The 16,408-nt window shown below is 42.7% G+C and overlaps 1 protein-coding gene across 1 annotated transcript in view; it reads left to right on the top strand.

Annotated features, from left to right (window-relative positions):
* Positions 1-2,209: 2,209 nt before the first annotated feature.
* The window catches only part of slc1a2b (solute carrier family 1 member 2b), a 30,153-nt gene continuing 15,954 nt past the window's right edge, over positions 2,210-16,408 (top strand). The window contains exon 1 of the mRNA XM_051952791.1: positions 2,210-2,447. The gene's annotated coding sequence lies outside the window, so the exon portion shown is untranslated. The remainder of the gene's footprint in view (positions 2,448-16,408) is intronic.

Raw genomic sequence — 16,408 nt, 5'->3', positions numbered from 1 at the left:
CAGTGTCACAAAAATTCCTTGTCAGGCACAGTTGCACAAACAATTAGACATTTGTGTAAATGGCAGAGGCCTGCATTTTTCTTTCGAAGAAAAGAAAAACATTTGTCCTGCGAAAGAGATATGCTGACCTGGAAAAACTGTTCGCTACCCATCGGCTTGTCACACTTGTTAAAGTTATCACCATTGTTAAAATAACAGAATATCTTTGTCTGGTTGAGACACTCATTAACTCTCAGTCCTCCTGAAGACCAGACTGCAGGCAGATAGACCACACAACACATGAGGGCTGAAAGCTGCAGTGAAGGCCTCCCTGTTATGACAGTGATAAAGTACAGCTGTCAATACATTTCTTTTTGTTTTCTCTAGCATGTGTGGTGTCTGTATGTTCACAATGGAGGAAAAAAAAAACAGTACTGCAGAGGAAAGCTGTTAGAGAATCACCTGGGAAGATACTAAACATCTGGTGAGTTCTATCATTCAAAGATTTCAGTAAATTATGACAAATTATTTTCCACAAGATAGATAGATAGATAGATAGATAGATAGATAGATAGATAGATAGATAGATAGATAGATAGATAGATAGATAGATAGATAGATAGATACTTTATTAATGCCAAGGGAAATTCAAGATATTAAGCATGATTTTTTTTTTAACTTAATGAAAAGGTACACCATTACTTTTGAACCCCATAACTTTAGATGTTAAAAGAGCTTACATCTACCATATATTAGTGGAGACCAACTCACATTAAAGCCGGGACTTTAATGTGATATGCAGAATTTAAAATCAGATTTAATTTGCTGAGTTACAGGGCCTGAAGAACAAAACACACATGTAACTGTTCAAATAATTACAGTCTGGACTGTAAATGTTGAACATGTCAGCTGATCAGAAACAAACTGATGACTGATTTGCTCATCAGTTATTGATTGCATTCATTTTGAAGATTAAACAGCACATTATCTATGATGACTGTACTTTTCCATTTCAATCATTATATTAAACCAAAAAAGATCAATATCCTTGTATACACATCACCATATACTCTAAGAAATTCTAGCAGGCAATTTGCACTTAAAACTCAACAATACTAATTAGACGCTAGTTGTCACCATAATTACATTTTATTAATGTGTGAGTTTTTTGTAAACTAGAAAAGCCCACATCTTCTGATTTCAGCTCCTTGGATGTAGGTGTTTTCTGGTTTCTTTCCTCTGTGGCAGTAAACTGAAGATCTTTGGACTAAATAAGACATGTTTCACCATGTTTCTATATATTTGAGACCAAAAACTAACTGAATAATCTTGAAAAAAGTCCACAAATGAACAGACTATGGAAATAATGATTAAGTGGTAAAACAATGATCCATATTTTCCACCATTTTCTAACTTTTTAGAGGCAAACAGTCTGTTATCTAAAAAAAAATTAGCCACTGCTGAATTATAATAATCAATTATACAGTTTTGCAGAAGGTTTTTCAAATTAATCTTTTGAGTTTTTTCATGGTCTTCCACCACATTTTGCCACCTTTACATCACTAAAGCCAAATACCAACTTACTGTCTGTCATGGATCTAAAATGTTCTTATTCTCCCGTCTTCCATGCAGTAGTTCTGACTCAGTGAAGGTCTATATGTTGCTCTCGAACAGTTCGAAAGATTTCCACCAAGGATAAAATGGAACACATAAATTCTCACAGAGCTTGTAATTCAGAGCTGTGGAGGGATGAGTGCAGATGGAACAAAGCGATGCTGTTTCCAGCCATGACAATCAAGCTTTCTGGCTTTAATGAGTTTTTGTCTACAATTTTCTAGCCTTTGCAACAGAGTAAAGGTCGTAAAAAACATCAAAGAATTGCCAATAAGGGCAATGGAGCAGACATGTCGGAAAACCTGCAGCGCGCTGTCTGCATAGTAATGCACGACTTTAATTAGGGAGAGCTGCCGATTATGCTGAGGTTTTGGGGCGATTTTCATTAAACAAGAGGGATCTCATGCACAGGTTTCGCATGAACTTTGACAGTGAATCGATGCAAGTATGTGTGAGAGAGAGACAGAGAGGGTCACAGAGAGAGAGAGAGAAAGAGAGAGTGAGGAAGAGAGGAATGGGTACGGACGGTATAGGCTGCATCTTCAACCAACGGGGAGTTGGCATTCCCATGCAGAAGAGACAAAGAGGGGGGGAAACGGGCGGAGGTGGGTGGGGGAGTAAAGCGGCGAAGAGTGAGGTGAGGCAGAGCTCATTCAGTGGGATCGTTGAGCTGCGGAGCTCCTCGGATTTTTTTTTACGGACAGAAAAATCCCTGTTTGGTGCGTGAAGCGCTCCTGTCCTGGACCGCTGTGCGCTCTGCGGCTCGCTGTGGCTCAGCCTCTCTGAAGCGGATGCGACAAGACCCTGCGAGGACACAGCACCAAAAACTTTTTTCACCGAGGTTTGCAACAAAGGTGAGATGCTGTTCGCTATTTATTTATTTATTCTAAGCCCGCAACAAAACCTCACGATGTCTCCACCAGTGGAGATGGTGATGAGGAGACGCGGGTTTCTTTGCGTTAATTGTGAGACTTTTTTTTTTGCGTAATTTGATGTTTTACCACGACAAGTTGCCCCACAGGTGAACCGATTGAAGTGATTTAATTGAGAAAATTGCTGCAGGTGTGCCAGGGAGGCGTGCTTGTATTCAAAAATCCAAGTTAGAAGCAGATCTGCCTTAAATTAATCAACCGATTTGTTCATTTTTTTATTTATTTTTTACTTTTTGCTATTTTCATGTCTCAGGTGCTCGATAGTAATAGTGGGTATCCACCGTCTTCAGCTACACACTACTCTAGACGACTGAAAATAGAGGCTGCAACAATTCAGTCCTTTTTTTGATTCCACAAATGCACACACATAAACCCGCATGCATTCAGTAATATCAGGATTGATGCGCTGCGGATAAATGATCCAAGTTAACCATTAGGCTTGTCGCTTCCATCACAGGCAACCACAAAAAACAACGCCTCTTTGTTGAGAAGGCAGCCTTGGCCAACACTTTGGTGGCAATGCTTTCATAATTCTGTGGCTGCTGTGTGTTTATGCCCAAAGCATCTTTCTCTGATCTATAAGGAAAAGACGCTCCCCTTCAGTCAAGCGTCATCCAACGTTTCCCTTCCTAGGAGTGGGAATTTTTTTTAAAGAAAGTTTGCCTCGAGACGAATTCTAAACCAAAGAGTTTCTAAGAGTTGTTCTTTGAAAATGACAGTCTGTCGTGTTTCTGGGAAAGTCGATTATTTATTTAGTTTGACGCCAGGTGGGATTGCATGCTGGTGCTGTTATTGTGTTTCCTGATAATAAATTAATCAACAAGTTGTATAAGGGGAGTTGTAGTTTTTGAGTCGGCTTGTTGTGGCAAAACCTCCAATAAATAATCTAGACTGACAGACTTTATAAACTTGTTTGTTATGAGATGTGCTGATTGTCTATCCACCCCCAATCTCTACTTGACAAGGTTTCCACCATCTGATGTTTGCAAAATGAGCATCCAGTGAAGTCATTAAAGGAATCCCCCGCATTTCTTTTCTCCTTCTTTTTTTATTTTTAATTTTTGTCACTGCTGGCATTTATTTTGTGAGAAAACCCCAAGAAATGCTCCTGGATAGAAGGAAACTGAGCACTTTTTCACCTTACTAACGCCACCCACCTCTTAAGCCAATCGTTGCAGCCCTTTCCCTCTTTCATATTAAAACGCATGCACGGTGGCGCACACGCACACACAACCCAGCTTTCCAATAGCACCATCAATGTCACCATGGAAACCAACTGTCTTGGCACCCTCAGTTGATTGCTTTCTGCATTACTCTTGCCTTGTCTTGAAAAACGTGCACAGGGTGTGTTTGTTGATGCTCCTGTCAACGGGGCTGTGGACGGATTAAACCTGGAGAGGAGGTAGTGCTTCTCCTGAGAACCTCGTCATTGTGTTATGTTGGATTTTAATGGTGAACTGGCTGGGGATGAGATCCAAAGAAGCCCTGGCCTTCAGTGTAATTGCTGGGAGAATCTGTAAAAGGAAAGTGTCCATGCAGCTAATGCGTTTTGTCCCTTTCCCGGGGGCTTCTCCTCCAATACTGCGCTGTGGCATTCGCTGCCTTACATGAATGAACACAACAGACATTCAAGGTGAGCTCACACCCACTGAAAGGCAGGATGAGTCATTTGATATATACATGCATGTCCTAAATCTGCTTTTGTATTTATTCATTTTCTACTCCAGCATATGTGTTTGTCATGTTAGGTGCTGTAAAATGCCGCCACAACAAACGATTCTCACAAATTCACACCCTCATCGATAGGAGTCGGTTTGAACACGTTGTGCACATATTTAACATCCAATTACACAGAAGAACATCATTAGGAAAAGGGAGTTTATGCAGCGACTATCCATTAATCTCTTTACCTGCATTTGTCAGAAGATAATAAAATAAAAAACAAATTATTTCCTGGCTGTTTACAATTTGTTGCTCCCAGTTCGAGAAAATAAAATCATTTTTCTATTTTTAGTTGTCATAAGCTCTATGAAGTGTTTAATTTATTTATGAACTATCATAAATTGTAACTTCCCTCAGTGAGGACATGCCTCTTCACTGTGGCCCCAAATGGATGTCAATTAAATCTATATTCATGGTGTGACATCTACGTTTGGCCATTGTAATAATCATTAAAAAAAAAAACTGTTGGAGAAGCCAACATAGAATAATGGAAGAACCCACCCTTCTGAGAAAAATAACACATCCGTGCACACTTACATGCACACATGCAGACGTGCACAGACAAGACCAGACCCTGCAGCGCCGCTCATCTCCCTGTGGAAGTGAAATGAGTCAAAACCATATCTGTTATGGTAACCATCTGTGAAGATGTTACTTTAATTAGGGTAGACAACACTCAGGGTACACTCAGGGCAGCGTAGATGTTTGCAGGAACGCACACGCATGCACACGCATGCACACACACACGCACACACACATTGGTGGGGAGGGTAGCTGTGTGGCAATGCAGGCCGGTGGTGAAAAACATGGAAAGGAAAAGGAAGCAATGGCATCTTGTCCAAAATCGATATGCTGACTCACTGATAGCTCCTTTGCCCACTGCCCTCTTCAGTGGAAATGAAATTTCACCGATTGATCTCAACAGTTTTGTGGATTGATTATCGCAGCCTGTTGTGCTTGAGAGTTATTACAGGAATCTACTGCATGGATGTGTCTGGAATAGATGCCTGGAAACAGTGGACCAGATGGCAAATGAGCCATCGGCATGAAGCAGGCGGGGACTGATTAAAAGAAAATTGCATTTTCAATGCAAAGCAAGCAAAAAGATTCACTGAATCCCATAGGGTGTTTACATGTAATTAATAGAACACGATCTCATGAAGGATTCGTCATCTTTTTTTTTTTAAATCACCAGACAACTACTGTAGTAATCTGCAGATAATTCTCTCCCATATTCCTCAGTGCCTTCGTGTTTTGTGCGCTGTTTCAAAATGTTCTGAAAACAACAATACAACCCAAGAACAATGTGGAAACACTTCAATTTCTGCCAGACAAACTGAGATATTACACTGCCAGAAGTGTGAGATAGAGAGTGGGAGAGAGTTAACATGTGGGAGTGACGGAAAGGGAAAGAGATGGGGAGGACAGACGGTAAAATATAGAACTCCGTCTTTAGTTGAAAATAGATAAATGGCTAAAGAATGACTGAGGCGTCGTAGAAGGTGGGGCTGTGTCTCCTCATAGGGACGTTTTAATGTGAATAGGGTTGCTCTGGCCACGCATGAGGAGCTGAAAAGGGCTGCACGAGATAGCCAGAAGATGGAGCATACGTTACCTGTCTGAGGCTGGCCAAGTCAAACCTCTCCTTTCACTGCTGCCTGGGAAAGCTGCCGAGGGTGTGAGAAAGGAAGATAAAGATAGATGATGGGAGTGATTAAAAAAAGAGAGGTGGAGAGGAAGCTGGGAAAAGTGAAGAAAGGGATAGAAAAAAGGAAAAAGATGTAAGGGAGGAAACAGGTGAAAATGACAGCAGACTACAGCAGGGAGACGTCTTCAGAGATGTGTGTGCTTGTGTGTCTCCATTCATGGAGCTTCTCTGTGGTCTTGCTGGCAGTCTGTGGCATCTAGTGCTTGAGTAATCCTCCTGGGAACACGCTGAAGCTGCCAAAGTGCCATCCAGCTCCTCTTTTCACTCTTTTCCACCCTCATGCTTGTCTATCTCTGTCTGTCTTTTTTCGCACTTCCTCAGTACTCCTCCTTTTTTCTTCCTTTAGCTGCTCCTTTCATTTCGGTCCTTTCTCATTGCTTTAATATCATCCCGTTTCATTTGTTTCTACACTTGATTTTCCCTGTATTCGTTTGTCCCCTCTTTCCTTTCTGAATTGTGATTTGCCTCCTCCTCATCGCTGCATCCCGGTTGTGAATCTTCCCAATATGGGGTAGAGGAATCATGCTCTTTTTTTTTTCTCTTTTTCTCTTTTTTTTTTGCACTCCTGCCTATAGAATCAGTGTTTCGGTTCTCAGAAAGCTGAACAGAGTGAGGCCTTTCCCATGGATTGACCAAACAAAGAGCCTGGCTCCCTTCACTTCTGTATGACTGCACAGGAACAGAAACATAGACATTCACTGGTGAGACTGCTGCTGGGCGGCAAAACGATAGATCTCTGCTGGCCGTGGTCGAGGCACTTCTTCAGTTTCGCTATGAGACAGGAGTATAAACTGCCCATAAAATCTGTGTTGATGTGTCAGGGAAGAAACCGAACCACTGAAGTCCAGCCGTGTGTGTTTGGCATGTAAAGAGCAAATTTCCTAGTCGCTTTTTGCAGCAGTTTACCTATAAAACTTCTATACAAAAGCGATTCATTACATTTTCACTTCCATATAACGTCAAATTTGGCCTGGCATCTATCAAATACTCTGGAAAATACATTTTCCCTAATAATCTCACAGTACAACTTATATATGTGTGGAGTTTATTTTATTGTCATTACATCAGATGAACCCTACCCCTTGCTTTGATGAGATCATAATGCAGGACAGATGGGACAAAACGCTCTTTAGCCTACATATATACAAATACAGGATACCATGAATAATTACAGACACCAGTAACCTAGAAACAACACTGCCTTGAATGCTTCATCATTTTTTAATGAATTTCAAGCTGTTATGCTGCTTTACATTTATTTTAATGCTCTTTGATGTAATTTCATCCTTCTACTAGTTTCAGTTTGTCGTGTGTAAGGCTTCATTTGAACATTTATAGACACAGAGTGTGATTTCATGTGACCTGTGGGAATATTTTGTTTGTCCTCATCTGGTAGACAGAGGTCAGGAGTCCTGATCAGAGTAGCCCACATGTGTACTAGTAGCCTGCCAATTCAGCAGATAGAAAGAATTTCAATCAGAGGTGGAAACACAAACTGGAACTCCCATAAGTTCTTCTCACATGTGGACTAACAGGTTTTTCCGCTCTGCTTTATATGAGCAAATCTTTAGCTGTCACTTCTTATTTTCTTTCTGACTCAGACTCAGTAGATTCTCTCAATATTGGGCATTAGCATAGTGGCTCGGGGGCCCCAGAGGGGATTGAGTCAGTATTTACTGGTACAGTGAAGGCCTCATACCACCCACCCCTCCACTACAGCCACTGTCCTCATCCCCGAAACTCCCCGAACCACCCACATCCCATTGGCACCTGCTCCATCTAAATTCAGGTCAGCAGGGGGAGTCACGGAATTGCTCCGAGGATGATTGGTAAAGGGAAGAGGAGGCAGGACAGGGGGGGTCTCATTTATGTTTTTGTTTTTTCCTTCTTTTTTTTTTTTTTTTTTCATCTTGGCACCAGAGACCATGCACTGGGGACAATCGGGCCCATTGTGTGGCAACAAAGGATCATAATTAAAGCACATTGAGTGGTTTGTTGAAAACAAATAGAAGGCTTCATCTGAACAATTGTCACAAGATTCAGTGTGACAGGTTCACACTGATTATCAGATGGAGCTACCTTTTGGTTTGTGTCACGCCTGTGTGAGCTTCCTATCTGATGTCTTTATGCCACACACAGAAAATAATATGTTAACAGTTAAATACTAAAGATTTATTACCAATAATAAAGATATTCAACTAAATGGTCACTGTTTCAGAAACAGGCCCACTGCAGTACTTTAAAACCAAAGTATTTGAAGTTGATTGAATTTTGGAAGAGTTTCTTTCATATCTTTCTTTTCTGGAATTAAGCTTTTATGTCAGTTTCATAATGAAGATAACGGTGGGATTAATCAAATGGAAATAAAGAGGAAGAAGATGAAGTGACTGATGATGTCTAGAATTCCATATGGCACCAAAAATGTGGCTGGATTATATCTCCATATTTGATTTTACTACTGTAAGTGAAGGTCTAAACTGACCCTTCAAAAAGATACCAAAAAGTTAAAATCGAAGTAAAACCAGTGTCATTGCCCACTTCACCCAGTACCCCTCCTGGTCTCACCCACCTTCCTCTTCCTTTGCCCCTTTTTACTATTCCACAAATCCTCAATTAAGTGCGTAATGGGCCTCAGAGGCAGGTTTGTGTGCTTCTTTGTTCGGCCTTGGGGGATCGGCGGGCATTAATGTTCCTCTTGAGTATGTAAATAGCCTGAGCTATGGGAGCGCAAAGCGGAGCTGCCACTTGTCCGCTTAATCGCGGAGAGCTCCATCACTTTCAGACATTTTCGGGAGCCAAAACAGGACATGCATGAGAACTTCAGCACCAAACATAATGCCCACACTTGGAGGAGTAACCTCAGCACCCATGTCCACCTCCCACTTCTTCCGGAATAGGCCCCTGTTTTTGGGGGGATTTTTTTTTGCTTTCTCTCTCTCCTGATTCCCTCTGGACCCCCTTTTACCCTCACCCCTTCTACCCTCGTCTCCCCCAGAACCGGCAGTGGCCCTTACCCCTCCTACTCACGCAGATGACCAATCCTCCTCCGGCATGGGTGCTGCTCCCCACTGCTCAGCCTATCCCATCCTGATGAGCTCCCCAGCCGATGGACCCTGCAGTCTGGTTTTGTTTACCTCACCCACTTGTCCAGTGGAACACACAACAATCCTGTTCATTGCCTGTTTGTCAGCCCTCTTTTCAGAACTAAAAGAGGAGAAAGAGAGGAGGGGGGTTACGAAAACAAAAACGGAGGAAACAATTAAGTTGCCCCTCCTCTCCATGAACCCTGTGCTAGCGGTTTCCCAGCTCGAGATTCTGTGAACTAACTTGGAGGCCTGTAAAGTGGCCCATTATTCTAGTCGGGGTGGCGTGTTCCAAGAGCGGCTTGCCTCAATGGTTGATGAAGACAGAGAGGGTTTTGTTCGAGGGTCTTGGCTCACCACATTATGGACTGGTTAATTAGAAGCTGCATCTATCTATCTATCCATCTATCCATCTATCCGTCTCCATATATTTACCTTGAAATGAACGTGTTTATTGCACAGTAGTTTATCCTGAACTAATAATTTCCATAAGATTAGTCAAGTTTACTGTCAAGTTAAATTGAACTATGCACTGTGCACAATCCTGCTAATGCAGATGGACGCTGACATCACTAGGAATCTGAGGTTTTCCTCTTATAGTACAAGGATTGCAAGGATTTTGGTGCATTTGTATGCCTTAAATCTCAGCTGAATGGGGGTTTACCTCTGAGCGGGCTAAGAAGTGTGTACTCTGGGGATTTGGCTGTGATCAAACAGTGGAAATGTGTTGAAAATGCTTTTGCCCAGAGCTTCTGGTAGTGATTGACTGCGACTGTATGTAGGCTGTCATAATTACGCAGTGGAAGAGAAAGAAAGCCTATGCGAGTGTATTCACTCCCAGTGGCATTCCTGGGCTGCCCATGACTGAAGAAATATTTACATAGTTTGACAAAGTGTGCAGCGAATAATGACGTGGAAAGAAAAACAACGAACTGAGGAGCAGCAGGGGTCTCCCCATGGCTTTTCACATGCGACAACAGTTCGTAGTGGGCAACAGTTAGCTGTTGTTTTGGCAGTGTTTCTGGGATATAAGAAAAACAAGCTCTACTGGTTCATGTGTGTTGAATGTGGTTCTGAAAGAACAGTGTTAGTGAAGTGGTCCTGAAAGGAAAGCAGGCTGAGAGTGTACAGACCTCAAGTCATACCTAAGCTAACAGCTAAGTTTTGCTTGTTCAAATAGAAATCAAACTTTTTCAGCTTTTATTTTTAGACATTTCTTATATTTTTTTCATGCATCATTGATTTTATTGATTAGAAATATGTCTGCTGCATGAAAACAGTTGCTAAAATACACATCCATGCAAGATTTCCAAGCTTCAGTGCATGTTGTCTTTTAAACATGTTTGCCCTTTTAGTTGATACAGAACACTGTGATTTCATGTATAAATGTGTTTCAGAAAGACAAGCGGAGCAAAGGAAGAAGAGACTGTGTAATAACCAAGAGAGTACTGTAGAAGACAGACAGACACAATGAGAGAGTGAAAGCAAGAGACCGACAGCTCTGTCACACTTCCCTGCTCCTCTGATATGCTTCCACGTTGTATTGCTGTCATCTTCGATGATGTGCGTTTTCCTCAGTGCAGCTACACAGACAGGGAGTGTTCTAATTAGAATACATACAGGGAACGTTGTATTTTAAAACTAATGATCACACCTTATAGAAATGTGTGTGCGGGATCGTCACCATATAGGACATATCTACATGTGTGTCAAGCTATATTTACTGTAGAAGGCGCAGCATGTCATTCAACCAGTAGACGCCATATGGCACATATACCAGAAGCACGAGAATGCTTTGAACCAAGGAATACTGTAGGAATCTGTTGTTTTGAATGTCAAGGAATTTCTTTTTGACTGTGTTGGCATTAGTCAGAGCAGTTTGTGGTACTTTATGTCCATACTTTTTAATGGACTTTTGTCTAATACTTTCCCTCTTACAGGTAAAAATTCTGTCATATTTTGCCCTTTGAAGACTTGAAATGATCTAACACACCTTACAGTGACTAAAGATTCCCACAGAGTATTGTGCCTGTTGTACTGGATGAGTTTTTCATCAGTATACAGTAGGTTTGTGTGTGCGGTTGTCAGTTTTAGCCTGTGGATGTAATGAGCTGTACGTGTGTGTGATTGTGTGTGCAGTAATGCCCTTTCTGTCAACACGGCAGGGTGGTGTGAGGCGAGAGGGGCATGGCTACTGCTTCAGGCTGTGCTCAGTCCCTGCAGACCTCCAGTGTTTAATTAGTGAGAGAACATCCATCCTCCTTAGTCCTCTTATTGGCAAATCCTGAGTGAGACTGTAACCCTCTCATCCCGCCTCCGATACCCTGAGACCAGAGCGGCGGAGATTTATGAACACGGATGACAGTGCAATATTTAATGTGTGTTTGTATGTGTCCGCATTTGTGTACAACACAAATGCGAGAAAGAGGGGTGAGTTAGGGGAGTGTGTGTGTGTGTGTGTGTGTGTGTGTTGGGGTGGAGGGTGGGGGGGACGGAAAGTAAGCGCTTCGTATCATCTACATGGATCTAAATTTGAGAGTGTCAGGTGAGTCTAGCGATGTATGAAACGTAATTTGTGCAGTAATCCCATTTTGCAGGGCCAGCTGCCCAACACAGATGTCAACTCTTCACGTAACCACAGATAACTTGACAACACAGAAGCCCCCCCCCCCCCCGTCGACATTAATGTGGGGACACGCTCCATCTCATTCTCCACTCCACTGATTGCTTTAATCTGACCTCCGTCTAGCCCCTCTCCATCCACCCTCACTTATTTCCTCATCGTTTTGTGATCGCTTTTCCTTTGTCTCCATCCTTACCTTCATCGGCCCCACCTTCCTTTTCCCCCAGTCCTCCCCCCCTTTCTTTTTCATCCACCCTTCCCCCATACATTGTTACTCATCTATCTTTATATGGCATTCTTACCATTGTACCCTCCTCCCACCCATTCCCCGTCATCCCCACTCTCAGCAATGTAGCGGGTACACCATAGTGGTGGTAGTAGTAGGGGGTGGGGTGGTCCTGTCTTACTGGCTGATTTAATGAGCTCCTGTGGGGATCGGACCAAAGCCATCAAAAGCTGTGTGCTGCTATATCGCAAGTTCTGTTAAACAGATGTGCCTCTGCTAATGATAGTACTGTGGCGCTGTTTCTTATGAGGCCAGCATGAACGCACGAGCAGCTATAGGAGGCGAGCGATGAGAGATGAGTGCAGTAGGTGTGCAAGCCATCATCTGATGGAGGAGGTCTGGAGAGGTGCAGTGGGAAAATCTCACATGACTATGGATGATCTTCTTTTCTCTACTGACCTTTCATCTGTGCAGCTGCAGGCAGAGGATGGGGGCTGGGAAAAGGAGATCCAGGACAAGTAGTAACAAAATCCTTTTGGATGCAGCTTAGAAACATCCAGATGAAAGCACGGCATCATCGTTAAGACTCTTAAAACATGCTGGAGGAAGAATGAGGGTTGTAAAAGCTGAAATATGCAATGTCAGAGGTTTGAGAATAGCTTGCTTTGATGTGCCCTCTTTTTTATGCTCAGAAACAGAGACTCAAATGTAGTTGTAGCTCCTTCTGTGAGGTAGATTGTGATTGAATTAGATCCCATCAAACTACAGTCCCTCTCAGATATTATCCAGATGAATTCAAATCACCTAATTCAACCTTGTGACAATCATACCCCGGCATAATGGACTGTTAGGGCATAATTACGGTGGGACTGATCACATCTGAGAGGCATATGCAGACTACAGCTCTCGCCTCAGGACTCACAGAGACGCTCTGTAATGACTGCCTCATTATGGACACAAAGCGTTGTGCTAAACAAAGGGAAACCTTAGAGGATGCTGAGAGACAGGCACGTATGGTTCATTTAGAAATTGCCAGGATGGAGACGAACACTGACTGTAAAATATAATGATAAAAAATGGAAAATACATTGAAAGGAGGAAAACTGAGTGTTACAGATATTGCATTCAATGGATGAAGCATTTTGCAAATTGCTGCTCAACAAGGAAAGTAGCTGGAGAGGAGATTAGTGGTTATTAGCACAATTGCTACCGGACTTCTCCCAGTGTATGGATTCATGTGAAAACTTGAACTTCCATGTATCATTTGTAGAATGGTGTTGCAAGAATCTTAATTAAAGTTCTAGGTGTGACTTGTGATGGCTTTTGGTAGCTTGTTGACTATGCTAGCAGCTGTTGTACAGTTCAGTTCTATATTTTGCATCCTGTTTACACCAACATGTGCATGCCCAGTCAGTCATCATGTGCATTTTCTGGCTTGTTAGTTTGGACTGAGATTATAACTTGGATATAGCCAAATGCTTGTCTGTGTGGAGATCATTTTTATCATTTTGTGCGTAGCGTCAGTGCTGACAGTGACGCCACATGCTGACTTCTACAACTTTTAAAAGCAGCTCCTTCAGTTTGACCTGTCCTAAAGTCTGAGGCTGTGTCACTGGCCGTGGTACTGAATACCTGCCCTGCACCCCGTATCACTCTGAACGGCTCAGACCTTCAAAGGCAGGCTGCCCAAATGTTTTCAAGCATGGCCCTTTACTGTCCCCAGGGATGAGCTCTTAAATCAGTCAGTAGCAGATAAGTCATGGTCAAAATGAAGTATTTGCAGCAGTTACTGAAATAAAAATACCCATTTAAATTTTTAAATCAGCATTTGTTACAACTGATTGGATTATTCGCTGTGTATAAATATATTCCTCTATGTGAGTATTATTTTACTCACAGATTAAAAATAGTCTCTTTGTAAATTGCTAAAAACATCTTACACAGGATCACCAAACTGCCACATGACGGATTATTACTAACTGCATGATATAAGAAATATCTGCGATGTGTTTAGTATTGTGACGATACAATAAACAAAATTTGAAGTGTTAGATATGCAGTTTCTATGTCTTTCTGCTTTAAGAGGTGCACTGCAAACACTGAATAACTTATGCCTACCAAATAAGTGAAATAAATGACTTCAAACAGCTGTTTATTGGACAAATTGTACATGAATATGCAGCCAAATAATCAGATCATCGAATTAATTTGAATTAATTTACTTTTACCAGTTTCTCTTTTGAAAATAGTTTCTTGTAAATTAGTTTTCTTGGTCTGTTTCTTTGTTTTCTTCCCCCACCATTGTGATAGCTAACTAAAACCAGTTAACATTAGGGTAGCTGATGGCTAGCTGGGGTTTCATCTGATTGACTGAGAGGTGTAAACTGATTATGTTTTAGGCAGTCTATAAAAATGTTCAATATGATTTTTTTTTTTTTTTTTTGCTTCAATGAAATAAAAACGTGTACATTAAATAAAACCTCACACAAGCAGTTAGAATGGGTTACAAATTGACATATTGTTTTGGTATTACAGGTTCACGTCCTTAGGACTGTGTCACTTGCTCTGTGTTCATTGATTAGCATTTTAATTCAGTCCGACAACACCGAGTGACGGTGGAGCGGGCTTGGGTGAATATCAGGAAAAATGTGCTTCATTCAATGTGAAGACCCTTTGGCCTTGTGCCAGCCTTTGATCAGACTGTATTCTCACTGCAGGGTTCACTTGGAAGTAGCTCAAGACAGCGTTCAAGGGGACCACTGACACATTCTGTGCTTCTTTTATAATTAACCAGTTATAGAGAATACAGGTTCAGATTCACCAACAGTGATGCAACATGCAGCGCCTGGTATAGGAAACAAAGATCCACCTAGTGCCATTTATGCTCTGAGTGAGTGGATTCCAACTGGAAATATGTGCATACACACAATTAATTGTTGTTTTGCAGATCAGAGGCAGATATAAAATACTTGTATATTGTTAGGTAGGTTAATTTGGCCAGTTATTGGGGGGGGAAAGCACAATCGGGATATAGGGAAAGCATTAATATAGATTTGGTTTTTGATTTGGACACAGTTTGGTAACTTTTTTTGCTCTCTATCACTATCACTGAGTGTTTTCATCCCAACAACCTTTCAGGGATACAAAATCGAGAGGCGTAGAGTGACAAAGCTTCCCTTTCTTCACATGCTGGAATTTATCTCCCACTTCCTATGCACAGCACAACCTGAAGTGTTTGCTGAGAGCTTCCTTTTGGAGGGGGCTCTTGAGGAGGGTTCACAGCTTCTAGGCAGCCAGTATGTGTGAGCCCGTTTCTTCCCACTGTAATGCAAGTGGCTGTGAGGCCCAGAGGGGCCAGATATATCCGGAGCCTGGCCCAGCTCCAGTTGTCTTTACCTCCGAGTATATTGTGATGCGCCAATCATGAGAACGGGCATAGGGCCCCTCGAGAGACCAGTGGGAAACTTGTATTCTCATTTACATCTCCCTCTGTGCTACCGCAACAACCTGAGTTAAACAAGTGTAGCCACACACAGTAGTCTCCAATGCAAACATGTTGATTATTATGTAAGCACATTTTGTATGACAGAGCTGCACTGTATGGCAAAGCGTGTCAGAGCATCTCATTAATGATACAGAGAAACACCAAAAACGCTTCATCTGAAAAACGTCCTGTGAAGTTTGTGAAAGCATTTGAAAGATTCGTTATTTCTTCGTCTGTGAAATCAAATCTTCTCTAGAAGACAAAGATAAAATATGTCATTCTCTTTGCTAATCTTTAAAGCCATGTATCATCTTTTTGTGCTGTGTGTGTGTGCGGGCTGTGTGTTGGTGTGCTGGGGATGTGTGTGGCTGTGAGCTTCCTCTTTCCCCTTCATCCCCTTCTCTCTAAGCCACAGAGTGTTGCTAGGACAACCCCTCGTGGTCCTTGCTGCATCGCGGCGGCCCTCAATGCCAGCACTCAGGGAACCTCCTCGCACTGGGAAGGCTGCATAAAATCGGGATAATCGCCGTCGATTATGGGATACAATGGGCTGCCGCTTCTGAAAGATTCATTCATCCTGGAAAAAGAGACTGTGGAGGGGGAAAGAGAAAGGGGCGCCTTGGTCCCTCCGCTGCTCTCCCACGGTGGGCACAGGCATGACATCAGTGGCCTGAAAGAACTGGCATTCTGGACATGCCCACTGCCCTCCTCCTCCCCCTGGCTATACCCTCGCACCCCCTCCCATTCGAATCCCCCCCCCCCCCCCCCCCCTTCTTTTCTCACCCCTGCCAGTTTGGATGCAGCGCTTGGCCGGGCGAGTTGGGGCCACTGCCACTGTTTGCGTGTGAAACAAAGGCCCTCAGAAGGAAGAGAGAGGAAGCAGAGAGCTTCACATGGTACCAGCCAAGAGCAGGGGATGGCTGCCTCGGCCTTCCCCTCACACAGGCCCCTCTTTTTGCTGAGAGGTGCTGGTGTGACCCCGGTACCCCCTTTTCTCCCCGAGTGTCCCTCTTTCTCCCCCTCCTGTAACCCCTTCT

Source organism: Acanthochromis polyacanthus, chromosome 8 (genome assembly GCF_021347895.1).
Source record: "Acanthochromis polyacanthus isolate Apoly-LR-REF ecotype Palm Island chromosome 8, KAUST_Apoly_ChrSc, whole genome shotgun sequence".
NCBI classification, from domain to species: domain Eukaryota; kingdom Metazoa; phylum Chordata; class Actinopteri; family Pomacentridae; genus Acanthochromis; species Acanthochromis polyacanthus.
Note: the sequence above shows the minus strand (reverse complement) of the source record. Positions and strands in the feature narration are given on the sequence as shown.